The sequence below is a fragment of the Haemaphysalis longicornis genome, unplaced genomic scaffold (genome assembly GCF_048455015.1).
Source record: "Haemaphysalis longicornis isolate Haplotype H1 unplaced genomic scaffold, Haemaphysalis longicornis Haplotype H1 scaffold_4, whole genome shotgun sequence".
NCBI classification, from domain to species: domain Eukaryota; kingdom Metazoa; phylum Arthropoda; class Arachnida; order Ixodida; family Ixodidae; genus Haemaphysalis; species Haemaphysalis longicornis.
The window spans coordinates 127,011,971-127,025,284 of NW_027526361.1; positions in this window are offsets into that span (position 1 = coordinate 127,011,971).

Genomic DNA, 13,314 nt, shown 5'->3' on the forward strand with positions numbered 1-13,314 from the left:
GTAGGTGCAATATGATGGCCGTACATAGAATGAGGGAGTTAACTTCCACGTGAGACTTGTCCTTCAAATGATTGTTCTTCACCCAACTGATTCAACTGTATGTATAGTGGCAACTGCGAAGAAAAATTTTCAGGTGTCATTCGGATTGAACGTGTTCCATCTCACTATTACATTTTCCCTCCAAGGGAATTCTGAAGTGCGTGGAAAGAGTGTACTCTAATCGACCAAAACAGGAGACGCTGAATATCAGACTGATATAAAGAAAGATGCGGCGCCAGCCAGCTGTGTGTCTGCGTGCCGCACTTGTACAAATTTTTTCAAAGAAAGTGCTACGAGTTGTGCCGCGCTTCTGCCAGATGGCGCCACGGGTCCCGCGACCGAGAGAAGACGCAGTGAAACATCCCCCTCGCGAGGGGCACGATCAAATGCAGAGCATTTCCGGGGACGGACGACGTTAAGTATAGTTTGCGTTACGTTAATGTTGTTGCACTTGTGGCAACTGCTGACGAGAGAGCGCTCGTCAGCAAAAATGTGAATGAGTCAACGATATAAGGCGCGTTCCTAGCGTCCCATTCTTTGTCGCCTTTGTGGCGCAGTGGGTAGAGCACCATGTACATTGCGTTTCACCCGCAGGGTCGAGGGATCGAAACCGGGTGCCGGATAGTATTTTTTTATAGAGTAGGGAGGGGTGCGGTGCGGACTACGGACGTCAACGCGGGTGACATCGTGAGTTACTGAAATGCTCTGCATTTAAAAACTGAGATAAAGAAAACGCTCTCTAGCAGTTGCGCCACACAAAAAAGACAGGAAAGAAACTTCGCCTTGTAGCCTGACATCACAATAACCGCATTATTTGAGGCAGCAGCTTAGAGATCCACTCGATGGTTTGGGGCAGCCGATTGGCCGAAAACAAGCTGTAATTAGAAAAGCAATAACTGGGTTGTTATGCCCGCCAGGAATTGCAACTGCAATGGGGCGACACCAGCGTAACGAATAATGGTCCCCGAATGCTCAGTGTTGCTTCTTGAGCATTCAGGGCAAGAAGAAATGAAATGAAAATGAGTACAGTTTCTTCGAGTTTTTAAGCGAAAGCGCCATTGTGGGACCGAGGGCGTGCTGTCACAAAACTAATGCATTTCCCCATAAACCAGCTGGTCGACCTAGAAGTCCTGATCAGTCTTATAACATGGCCGTGCGTGAAACCGGCTTCCATCTTGTCAAAAAGGTTACTTCGAAATTGTGCACAACGAACGGTTCTGGAAAAACACACTACACACATCGATCATGAAGGAGTACAGAAGTATACCTTTATCTCATGAACCACGTATCGGTATACATTTAGATCTTACGTAGATGCGTCTACGAAGTGCGTGTAAAATTCCCCAATGGGTTTTTTCTTCGTTTTCGACATGCGTCTTTGAAGATTTGACAATCGATTGGACGCACTTTCGACGAAGTTTGGACGCAATTTCAAATAAGGTTTGGACGCACTTTTGACGCGGGTTTGATGCCAAAAAAGCTTTCGAGCTTCTTTCCACCTTGTTTAGAAATGGGTGGTAGAGATTTCTCTCTTACCCTGAGATTCGTCTTGACGCTTTTAGAACAATCTAAACAAAGGCGTATACCCGAATTCGCATTTCTTGTGTCGATAGTTAGTGTAGGTAGGAGTTACCGAGGTATGTTATCCTTTTTTTCAATATTTAAAGGCCTTGTTTTATGTGCTACACTTTCTAGAACTTAAACATTAGCAAAACCTTGCAAAGTTAAGAGACAATGCAACAGATACAAATCCTATACATGCTCGCGAGCTCATTGCCGAAAAAAAATTAGTGTAATTCCCAGCGATGTCCCAATCGCCTCAAAGCGAAGATATACACCCCTGCTTTTAACCAGTGCCATCACCACAGTGTGATTTTATGGCGGACGTATATGTCCTCGTTGTCGGAAACATCACGCGTAAGGGCTGCAATTTACGTGGTCGACCTCGACCGCCATGTTAACAATCGCGGTTTGCACCGTAAGGAGGTTCGTGCTGCACCCCCCCCCCCTTCCCGCTGCTCAGGATACACCAGCTACAAGACCAGGAAACGCAATACGAGCGTGAGCTGAGACTTCGTCGCTGGCAGTCACTTCCTAGCCGTACGGGCGCAATACGCTGAGGCCAGTGTTACCTGGTGTAACTTCCTGTGGTGAACCCCTCCTTTTAACTTTCCATCCCCGTTGATGTTGTACGCGGAGGACAGAATTTTTTAACGTGGCATAAAATCCAGCGATGAGCGTTGCCGAAAACACCCGCATTCGATTGCGTTTGTGAACGACGTTTTAAATGTGCTAGCACAATTTTGATACTTACGGTTGTGTGGCATACCTTGATGGTGTTGGTTTCGTGCGGAGGCCGTTGTCATGACAGGTATTGGAAAAGAAGCCTTTGTGCCCGTATTTACATATTTCACTGAGTGATAGCGGTTCCGTATACGTGGTAGTTATAACTCGGGTTTAGATTTACCGCCGTTCTCCCTTTGTCCGGGCAGTGACCATGATCACCCCAATCAAGCAAACCACCTGTCACAAGCGATGGACGTGCGGTCAACTAGATGGGGCGTCTTTCTCTCTCTCTTTTGGGAGAACATCCTATTACATCCGTCATGCTTCTCACCTGCGACAAAAGCCATCAAGACCAAAAATTTGGGAGTTCCTCAGCTGCGAATACATCTTAAAATCACTTCCCTATTTGCGACTTACCCGGCTGGTTGAAGCGACGTGTTGCTGTCATAATACCCCGCCCATGTAAAGGTTGGCCTTTCCTTGGTTCGCCGTTGCCACTCTGCCTACTGGCAATGCCGGCGTTGAGATATAAAATCCGGGTCTTGAAGAGATTGCAAGCTACAAGCGACAATGATATTGCAGCAAGAGTCAACCATGTGTCATCGGAGGCAAATAGAATTGTTATGCCTCTAAAACATAAAGTATTATTCAAAAGCGCTCACCAGGCAGCCATTCTGATTCTCAATTGTATTCTCTGTGATGCGCAACTGTTTTCTCTGTGTTGTCACGTGCGTTACATACCAGTGGCCTATGTAGTCGAGGTACGAAACCACAAACTAAATCACGGCACGGTGATTGAGCAAATTGTGGACATTTCCATGTTCGTGGATAGATTAAAATTAACTTTCTTCACCTACATTGTGAACCCCACTTCCCTTGCGTAACATTCAATTTCTCCTCTAATAACGGGTGTTCGTTAGTTTTGCTGCATCCATTTGCCACCTAATCGATTATGGCTTTTGTCATCAGAACTGCTAGAGTAGCTTATGAATTCACTTCTTCACTTTATTGTGAGGCGAAATTGTAGGGATGCGGAACATTAAAGGGACACTGAAGTGATTTGTAAACAATTCGGGATTACGAGCGCAAATTGTAGTCCGGAGTCCATAGGCCCTGTTTCGACCACTCTGAGCGCGTTTACGCGGATTTATTTAGTAGAAAAATCAATTCGAAAATGCTGTCCTCCTCTCTTTACGCTCGCCCATTTTCTGTGGAGTTTTCGTGTGACGTCAGCAGGAGAGGAGCTGGCAATTGGCTGCGCTACTGCACGGCTCGCCGACCTTCCGCGACCGAGTCAGTCGGCCCAGCGTTTAGTCCGCCGGACGCCGACGGGTCGTCGCAATTCGCTCGATCAGTTGAAACTAAGCCACAACACGTTTGGGAATGGACGAATGTGCTTTTCTTTACTTCGTTAGTTTGTACACTGTATCTAGCTCCAAGTCAAGGTCGCTTCACACAAGCGCTGCACAAGCGCACAGGCGACGCTTCGCTGACTGGTACGCAAGTAGGAAAATATAAGGCCTCTTGAAGGGGAAGAAGAGTCAGCGAAGTCAATATAGGTACTAAGGAAATAAAATCAACTGATATTTTTATCGTACAGCGTAAAACTAGGGTGCGGGAAGCACTTTTCTGCGCTGGGCGAACAAGCACAGCGGTCAGCAGCACGACTACGCATCTGCGAACGCTTTTCCGTCTACGAAATGCAATTGCTAGACGTGAGCTATTGTGGAAACTCGGGGGACGCTTACTGCACGAGCGCAATACAACAAATAGTCACCTAAGCTGCTTGAAATACTAAAAATAAATAAAAATGTAAACTGGTTATACATCATATAGCTTATATTTCCATTTTCGGCATCGCCCCTTTCGTAGTCTAGTGGTCTGGGGCGCTAGGTATGTCACCCCAGTTGTTTTGCCGGTCACAAGTTCGAATCCCCGCGGGTACATGCTTTTTTTTAGGGGCAAAGCTCCATAGGGCGTGTGTCTGTCCATCCTCGCAGTATGTATGTAGCCACCTCTAGTTTAGTTCTTGGATTGTTTACTAGATGGCGTGGCTACCTCTAGTTTAGTTCTTGGATTGTTTACTAGATGGCGGGGAGCGTTGAAATAAAATCCGTTCGCTGTTGGCGCGCGCTCAGAGTCGCCCGATGGATAAGGCTGCAGATGTGCGAGCCCACGAGGCAGAAGGCTCCGTGAAGCTGCGCGACGCCGCCGCCAAGATCCTGCCGTACGAAAGCGGGAGGCCGAAGCGTGTCGTCTGGCTGCGCGACGCCGCCGCCAAGATCACAGCGTTCGAGAACAAGAGGCCCAAGCGTCACGGCAACGGCGCGAGGACCCTGCCGTACGCGAAGCGGCACGGCTGCGGCGCGAAGAGGATCTCCAAAACGTCAGAGAACGGGAAGCGGCGAGAAAGCGCGCGTATCGGCAGGCAGACCCCGATGCAGTGAGAGCTCGTGAGGCGTCTGCAAAACGCATCAGGCGAGCTCAGCCCCAAGGTGCCGACGCGCGGTTTAAGCAAGACTTTCTAGACGTTACGTTCGGACACAGATGTAGTGGGCGAACTTTCACTGAAGAGTCACGGTTTTACCGATGATTTCCCCTCAGGAGCTTCGCCCACTCATCATCATTCACCCCGTGGATATGCTGTGAATTTTTTTATAAGTTCACTTTTTCGTTCTTCGCCGATGTTTTTATACTGGGTTCACCTTTTTTGGGGCCGCAACGTTCATTGCTCCACGAACTAGTCCACAGAACTCGCGCAGGCTGGCACTGGCGCGCTAGCAAGTTCTCGTTGGCGTGCTGTTGCCATATGCACCGACTGCATGCAGGCAGTGGGCCCAGGCCAGAATCAACAGACCCTTGGACTGGTGCGAACACGCTTTTTACGATACAGGCATGAGTGAGGCAAGCTCCAAATAAGGGGGAAAAGCGCATGCATTTGAGCGTCTGCGGGGACGCGGAGGGCGTTCATGCACTGCGTAGGGCTCAGCCAATGAATGCTACGATTTCAAGCCGTCCTGGGAGGCTTATCTTTATCCATTTTTACAGCTGACAACATGGCAGAAGCGCGGTACGATGAATACTGAGTTATTGAGAATGCCCAACCAACAACGCCACCGGTTGTGTTTTACAGAACCGAAACCGAAAGCGAAACTTATTTGGTTGCTCACCTTGGGCATCGTCCAATCACGGTGCCCGCTCCTCCCAACGTCACAGCTTTAGTCGGTGCGGCCGCCGCAAACCGCGCATGGTAGTTTTTCTTCTTTCGCGCTTTGTAAAATAATTACCGATTTGTCAACCGGATAAACGATGAAAAGTGTGGTGATTTGAGCCAGTCTACGCAGTGCAAGCAAAAATGGGAGCTTGACAAATTCACTTCAGTGTCCCTTTAAAACGACAACTTAGGCATCTTGAAATGTAGTGCACGAAGCACATTCGTCGCTTGCGTTGTTGTAATAGCAGCATACACATTCTGAGAAATTGGGCACTAACGTATTCGGCATTGAGTTCGGCGCATAGGCGACGTTTCTCCTGACGCTTTGGAGTGCGACAAGCAACATTCGAAGACGGCTAGTTGAGTACGTGTACTTCACTGACAATTTGTTAGATCCTCTGCGGAGGCTAAACCTGGGTGCTATGGTAGCCAGAAGCAAATACGGCGCTCCTAAAATCAGTCGGACTCAATCATGGGCTCACTTCGGGGCACTAATGTTATTGCACTCAGCCCTCGAAGCACGTATTTCTTGGGAAACGCACGTTGATATAGTTGGTTTGACACTGTATTTAATTAGGGCTGTGCATGGTGATATACCTTCTTATAACTTTGCTTTGTGCCAAAACTAAACTTGCGTTACTGCATTTTTATCTCTATGTAAAGCAGCAACCAATGCGTCAATGCTAAGTCAGCTGCCATTTAGACGTAATAAAAGATGCACGTGAGTCTAATTTTTTACAATGGTTGCGACCGCTTTCTTTATGCTGAAAATTTCGCCTTGTAAAACCAAATGCTTATTTACTTGTCTACGTTGTTAGGAGCACTCTCTATTGATCAATAAGCCCACGCTAAGACGCCCTGCTTTCCCACTGATATGGATAGAGACCTTATACGCACCAGGAAAATTCCTACCATTGAAATCCGAAATCATGTTTTTAGATGCGACGGCATCTCATTAACTCGCCTTGTCCCTCCATACGGCGTTGTCGTTGTCCGTCCACACCCCTCTCCCATTCTCCTCGCCGCGCGAGCTGCGCTCTCCGCCGCTCACCCCCTCTCCTCTCCGATAGCGAACACTCTCTCGCGAGGTGCATTGGATTGGATTCGATTGGATTGGCTTAGCTTGGGTTGGCTTGGCTTGGATTGAATTGGATTGGATTTGGATTGGATTGGATTGGATTAAAGTGGATTGTGTTGGATTGTGTTGCGTCATAGCCGCGGCAGGGGATTCACGGCACGTTTCACGCGATGGGAGAATGAACCTCACGGAAACTACAACGGAACCCCCTATGCGTCACATCTTCACAGGGGTTCCCGCGAGGGGAGGTGGGAGTAATTTTTTTAAACACGCGTGTTAGGGTGCAGGTTTATATAAAGATATTTAACATTATATTGATTCAGTTATGTTTTCTTGCTCGCTAAGAGTCTTGAATTCGTTTTTAAAAGATACAGATCGTCCAATTCCCCCAAATTTTACTCTTCTCGACATATTTGAAGATATAGCTAGGAGGGAGTCACATTTGTGCTGCGGAACGATAAAATCGGTTAAATACAATACACAACACGTGTATCGCACGTTTCACACTCCAGTTGAGTGATAGCTTAACGTCATTGGTGTATAGTGGTGCAAGGCAAACTAGGGCAGACAGTGCCTAAGACAAAGGTGTTTAATGACAATAGTACAAACGTATACTAAAGCCCGTCAGAAAAACAAAAGTGAACTGAAAAAACAACGGCAACGAGGATGTCTCATGTAAAGGGCCAGGTTGTCAATATGCATGGTGAGAAATCAAGTGTAATCACTTGACATGGATAAGAAACTGAAAAGTGTGCGTGTAGAAAATCTTGGGGTCATCACCTAAGCAGTGTAATTGGTATAGTTGAATGTGTTGTATGTGGTGTAGTTGAGGCAAGTGCTTGCGTCGTCTTGTGTCGAGTGCAGTACACTGAATGAGGATGGGTGTTGCAGATAGGCCCTCACCACGCCTATTCAGAGGGGTCTTGAAGGGCGTGTAATCAGATGCGATTGTGCAGCATGTATGTTGCCTATCCGTAATCTGTCTAAGGTGACTTGTGTGTATCTGTTACGTGCGTCAATGTCGGATCGTCCAAAGTGTGGTTTCGATAAAGATCCCCAGGTGGTCAAAATTAATCCGGAGCCCTCCACTACGGCGCGCCTCATCGCCTGCGTTGCGTCGGCGCGTTAAACCCCACAATCAAATCAAAATCATCAAGTGTGGTTTATTTACATGTAGCTTGTTGTCTGTTTTTTCCATTCTGCTTGCCATGTTTTATGAATGTGTCGTCTGATGCGTGGTCTGAGGTCACTGTAGGGTACGGTTTTTATGTCCATTGTGTTCCTGCGGGCCGAAGCAGCGGTCCTTTGCTCAGCCACGTCCTTGCTTACATACTGTCGTAATGGCTCTCTATGCACCTAAAACTATCTACGTAATGTTGCTACGTTTCGAAATATATACGGCTAGAGAATACCAGCGCTCCAACCTGCGTTAGATGGTTGACACAATTTTTCGAAAATGAATTCATTGACTAAAAGCAGCAAGAGCGCCTCTGTTTGGAGGTACAGTGGAACCGTAAAGTACGGCGACCATGTTTATTCCATGAAGACAGTGGAAAGAAATGTAATCGGTTGAGCGTGCTATGCAGCTGTGCAATATTTTTATATAGGAACCTTTCGTATAGGAAACTTTCATACAGAAATCTAATATTTTGGAAGTGTGTTGCAAAACCAAGTAAAAACTTGTGGTAAACGGAGCGTGCCTCGAGTAGGAGGTATTGTTTAAGGTGCGACTGTCTGCCAGCATCCACCAAAGCGGTACAGCTCACCCCCTTCCTTAAACTTTGTGCTGCAGACTGGAGGAAAGGCACTAGGAATGTAAAGAGGACGCTTGAAATTCTGCGCTTACATAATATACTTAGCGTTGTTCGCGTTAAGTTCCAAATAGAGCTTTGTAATCAGCGTCAACACTTAGAACGGACGCGTACGTTGCAATAAGTTGTCGCAGATTCATCATCATCGTCATCACCGCATGATCATCATCATCAGCAGGGTTGCGTCCAATGCATTATCAAGGCCCCTCCCAAAGTTGTCCAGCCACGTCTTTCATAAGCTAGCAGAGTCCAATTCATGCCACCCTCCCCCAATTAACCGGTGTGTTTTTCTCTATAGTCTTTTGCCCTTATTTTGCTTACGGTTTACTGGCAGCCCCTCCGTAAAACGGATGCTCCACTTGTTGTCCTTCGTACTCATGCCGTGCCCGGTCGAAGTCTATATCGTTACCCTAAGTTTAGGTGGAAACTTCTAGACGAGTATCTTCTTCTTATAGCTAGTTTCTTATGTCGAAGTGTGGCCCCTATCATTCTTCTGTCATTGGCTCATTGGGGGGATCTTCATTGCCAATTTATCACTAATAGTCAAATATTTGCGCAGATCCCGTAGGCTAGAAGTCACAAAGCCGGCTTGCCGAAGACGAATATATTTTACAAAATACCCGCCAATTCGAAAAATGAAATGACATACCCGAGAACGAATACCTAAATACAGATAAAAAGGCGAAAACGAGCCCTTCTTGAACACCGTGTTTTTGTAAAGTATTTGGTTGCTGCAAAGGAGGTCTGTGACTGACAAACCCATAAAACATTTCGAAAAACAAGGACGAACACAAGAGTGGCGTAAAACACCATAAAGCCAAAGAGATATATTATTTCGCCATAATCATAATCATCATCATCAGCAGCAGCCTAATCAGGTCCACTGCAGGACGTAGGCCTCTCCCATTGACCTCCCACCGATCCTGTCCTGCGCTGCTCGAGTCCACAATTTCCAAGAAATTCACCATTACAAAACTACATCGGGTTAATGACCGGCCCCTATTTCTAGACCCATCTTTTAGTACGCACTCTACCCGAATTGTCCGCCGGTTGTCTGTTGGTCTCACTACATGGACAGCCGAGTCCGTTTCTCTCTCTTTGTTTGAATTATAATATCTTCTACTATTCTTTGCTATGTGATCCAGGTGGCTCACTTCTTGCCCCTGAGTGTTATTCCTAACATTATTTGTTCCTCTTCCCGTTGAGCCAACCTAAGTTTGAATTCTAGTTGTCTAGTAAGGTGCCAAGTTTCAGTTCCGTATGTCATCACCAGCAGGGCGCGTTGGCTGTAGAGTTTTCTTTTTAGTGACAAATGCAGCTTATGTTTTATTATTTGCGAGTGCTTGCCGAGCGCTCTCCAACCCATACCTGTTCTGCGTCGAATTTCTCTCTTTTAATTGGGGTCAACATTAACCATCTATCACAGGTAGTTGTAGTCTTGTATTTCTCCTAGGGTTCTGCGTTTATGGGGACAAGAAATGTTTACTAATAATTTTGCTCATGTCACTTTGGTACATACATTGTGAACGAATTGTTACTTCTGATTTTACACCTGTAGAATTGAAGCCTAAACAGGAGGCGTTTTACAAATAGATGGCCACTTTTTTTACAAACACGTCTTGTGTTTCCTTGCGATAAAATTCAGCATGCATAAGCGAACTCTCTCTAAAAAAATTATTACCGCTCTTATTTAAGAAGTTATCTCTGAAAAATGACGAGAATAATTTACGTGTACCGGAAGAATAATAAAATTTCCTGAAGAAATGGTTGCCTCTACTTTCGGCGGGTAAGTCGTCGTTCTCACTACGTCTCTTTCCGCAAGAGCAACTCAATCGATAAATCGGCCGCAACTCATAAGAAAACCATTTGCCCGTGGCCATAACCACGGGCGAGCCGAAATCGAGCCAGATCCGCAGTCTTCTACTTACGCCCGCTTGCATCGCACTTAGGCGAAAAAGCCGTCACAGATGAACCAACGCATTTATTCGGCATTCTAGCAACCAAGCCCGACGACATTACCTCAAGCGAAAACAGAGAAGCCATAATGGAATCGCCTTTCGATGCTTTTCATGAACCTTCCGACGGCTTCAGCTATCAGTATTACGGCCTTCCAATAGCGCTTGGCGCACATATATTACCCGAAGCCCTGCCCAACCATCCTTGGCTCCCCTAACATATTCGTGCGTATAATATGATGAATGTCCGAATGGGAGTGAGATAGCGCGTTTCCGTTGGTGGCTATCGCAGATAATAGCAGTTGTCAGTGACACCTACAAACGTGAGTGGAGCAATTGCACTGGAGTGAAGCTTATGTGCCCGTACGCAGGCTTTGTAACCGAGAGTGTGTGGGTACAGCCCGCTCCGTCTCATAGCAGAGATTAGTATCCGATTATACGATGGCTACATACACTGAATATAAGTTTCCGAGTCCTCTTTCTACACAGAATTGTTGGTTGTGTCGCAGTTAACAGCATTCACTAGTAGCCAAGATTTTTTTGGCGGGTGAAGGAACAAAAAAGTGTATTTTTAAGGCAAACAAAAATATGTCTCACCGCAAAACAGAGCACAGAGGGTAGCACAAAAAGAAATAAAGTTACTGCGAAGCTTTCACTGTATAAAATCTGGACGACGTTTTATCCCATAGAAGGTAAGGACTATAGTCAATGCAAAGCGCGTAGTAGGTCGTATAAAAGTAACATCAAGATTGCGTTGTTGACTTCATCGTTTTCGAGAATCACAGCTGCTGCCTTATTCGACATATCTCGGCCATCATAAAAAAGAATATCTTTGAGCGAACCCGGGACAGTCAACAGCAAAAATAATCATTTTGGTTGTCATCCAAATTTCTGCTCGGCAGCAGATTGTCGAGCGGACTTCTGAAATATTGCCGTCATTCTCGTTGAGGCGTAGGTAAGCACAAACCCAACAGTTGTTATCGCTGTCCTTGTCACATTCATCGCTTAATCGTGACGGCTAAAGAGTGCCATAGCCGATTTAAAACGGGGTGTCTGCTTGAAAGCCTAAACAAAAGCAGCCTGAGAAGATCAATCTTCTTAAATCGAGCAGTGTGTCTTCAAACATTGTGCCGTCCCCGCCTTGATAAGTCCAGAAAATTCTTTCATCATTATACATATCCCTTGAACATCCTGTCACAATCCGTATTCCCTTACACAAAGCGCACAAAGGGCACCGTACGTATCCCAATCTCCTTACGGCTGAATATTAAGGCGAGATGTTGAGTACTGAATTCCACACTGGCGTGTTCTATTCATATTATTATCAATTGAAAACATCTTCAACGTGAGCGCTCAACAACCGATCGGACATGGTGAATATACTTCGCGTTCCATTACCATGAGACTGTACCTCGCATATCTCAGGTAACACCTCATTTCTACAGCCACAAAACTATAAAAATTATTATTTCTAATGGAGCCCACCGTACGAAAACATCTTGCCGTGGTTCTTCAGCAACAAGGTATACATTGTGGTTACTCGAAGGTAGCGTGGTCGAAGTGGACTGTGTTGGTGTCCTGTCGGGGCAGTCATCAGAACGAAGTTTATTAAAGACACAATAACTTTATGAAGTATTTACATCGTTCTCGATCTTAGTGAACGGGAAGTACGCTCCTACGCGTGCTAAAACAAATAAACATGCTTGGGTCGTTCCCCTTTCCCGGGCCTTGCCGTACTTCGCGCCCGACACCGCCCGGCGTGGGTTCACTCATATATACGAAGACTGGATTAGGCCTTCTTTGTGCGTCAAGGATACATTGACAGCACTCTGGAGCTTCGTCTGGGCGGCCTCCATGGCTGGGCATTATAAGCGTCCTCCTGAACCTCCTCTTTCTCGTCCGGCTTCGAGCCTTCATTTCTTAATAAAGTTTTCTTCCTTCCCTTGTTCCCTTTCCCCACGCTGCGGTCACCAACGATGCAACAAGGAAAATCTATGGCGCTGATACTGGCGCTCACCCACCCACACAAAGACACGCGTTTACCTGTCTCACAGGAGAACGACTGGCTGAAATCTGTTGGAACTGCTGTTGGAACTGAAAGCTGTTGGAACTGCCTAGGTTGAAATCTGTCGGAACCAGGAACGTCAAAGCCATGGGAGGATGTCTGGGATCCCCTCTGGTGCTCCCACGTTCGACGGCTCGTTAAAACAAGGCCTCTGAAACAACGTCATAAACACCGACAGAGTAGGGACAACTATTCGCTTCATTCCGCCGAAATAAAGAGACGCTGCGCGATACTTTTGTCGCTTGCAGGAACGTTTCCGGTGCTACGACTCAGCACGAAGCGCTTCGCCATTAACTTGTGGCTCGTGGTACCCCGGCTCAGATTTATGCATTGCGGGGAACTTCCCTGTGTGGCGGGGAAGCCAAGTCATGTCCAGCTTCAGCATGCTTCGACAAGTCGGAGCATGGCGGCTGCGCGGCTGCCCCTTCCTGTGAGTCACGGCTGTTGCCTAAGCTGAACTCTGGGTCGAACTGGTAGAGTTGAGACATTGAGACGAGAGAAGTTTCCCGCAGGCGGCGGCAGTCCGGTACATTTCACTGTCCGCTTTCTCATCGGCATTGCTTGACCCGGCTTTTGCTTAATATATTACACGACCAGTAGAAAGTGGCTTGTGTAGTTCTACTTTTTCGTGCCATGCGGAACACGCTGAAAACCTGTTGACTGTTGCGAATTCTGACTAGAAATACTCGCCTTCCACGAGAACAGAGCAGGGCGTCCTGGACAACAGTTGAGAACATTTCTATGCCCGTTCGAGTTGTCGTTTTGTAAGCACGCCAGTGTGCTGCTTCCTGCTTTATAGCTGTTATCTATTTACCATACATTAATCAATTAAATTTGGGTGTTGGCTCTGCGTCATCGGAAAGGCA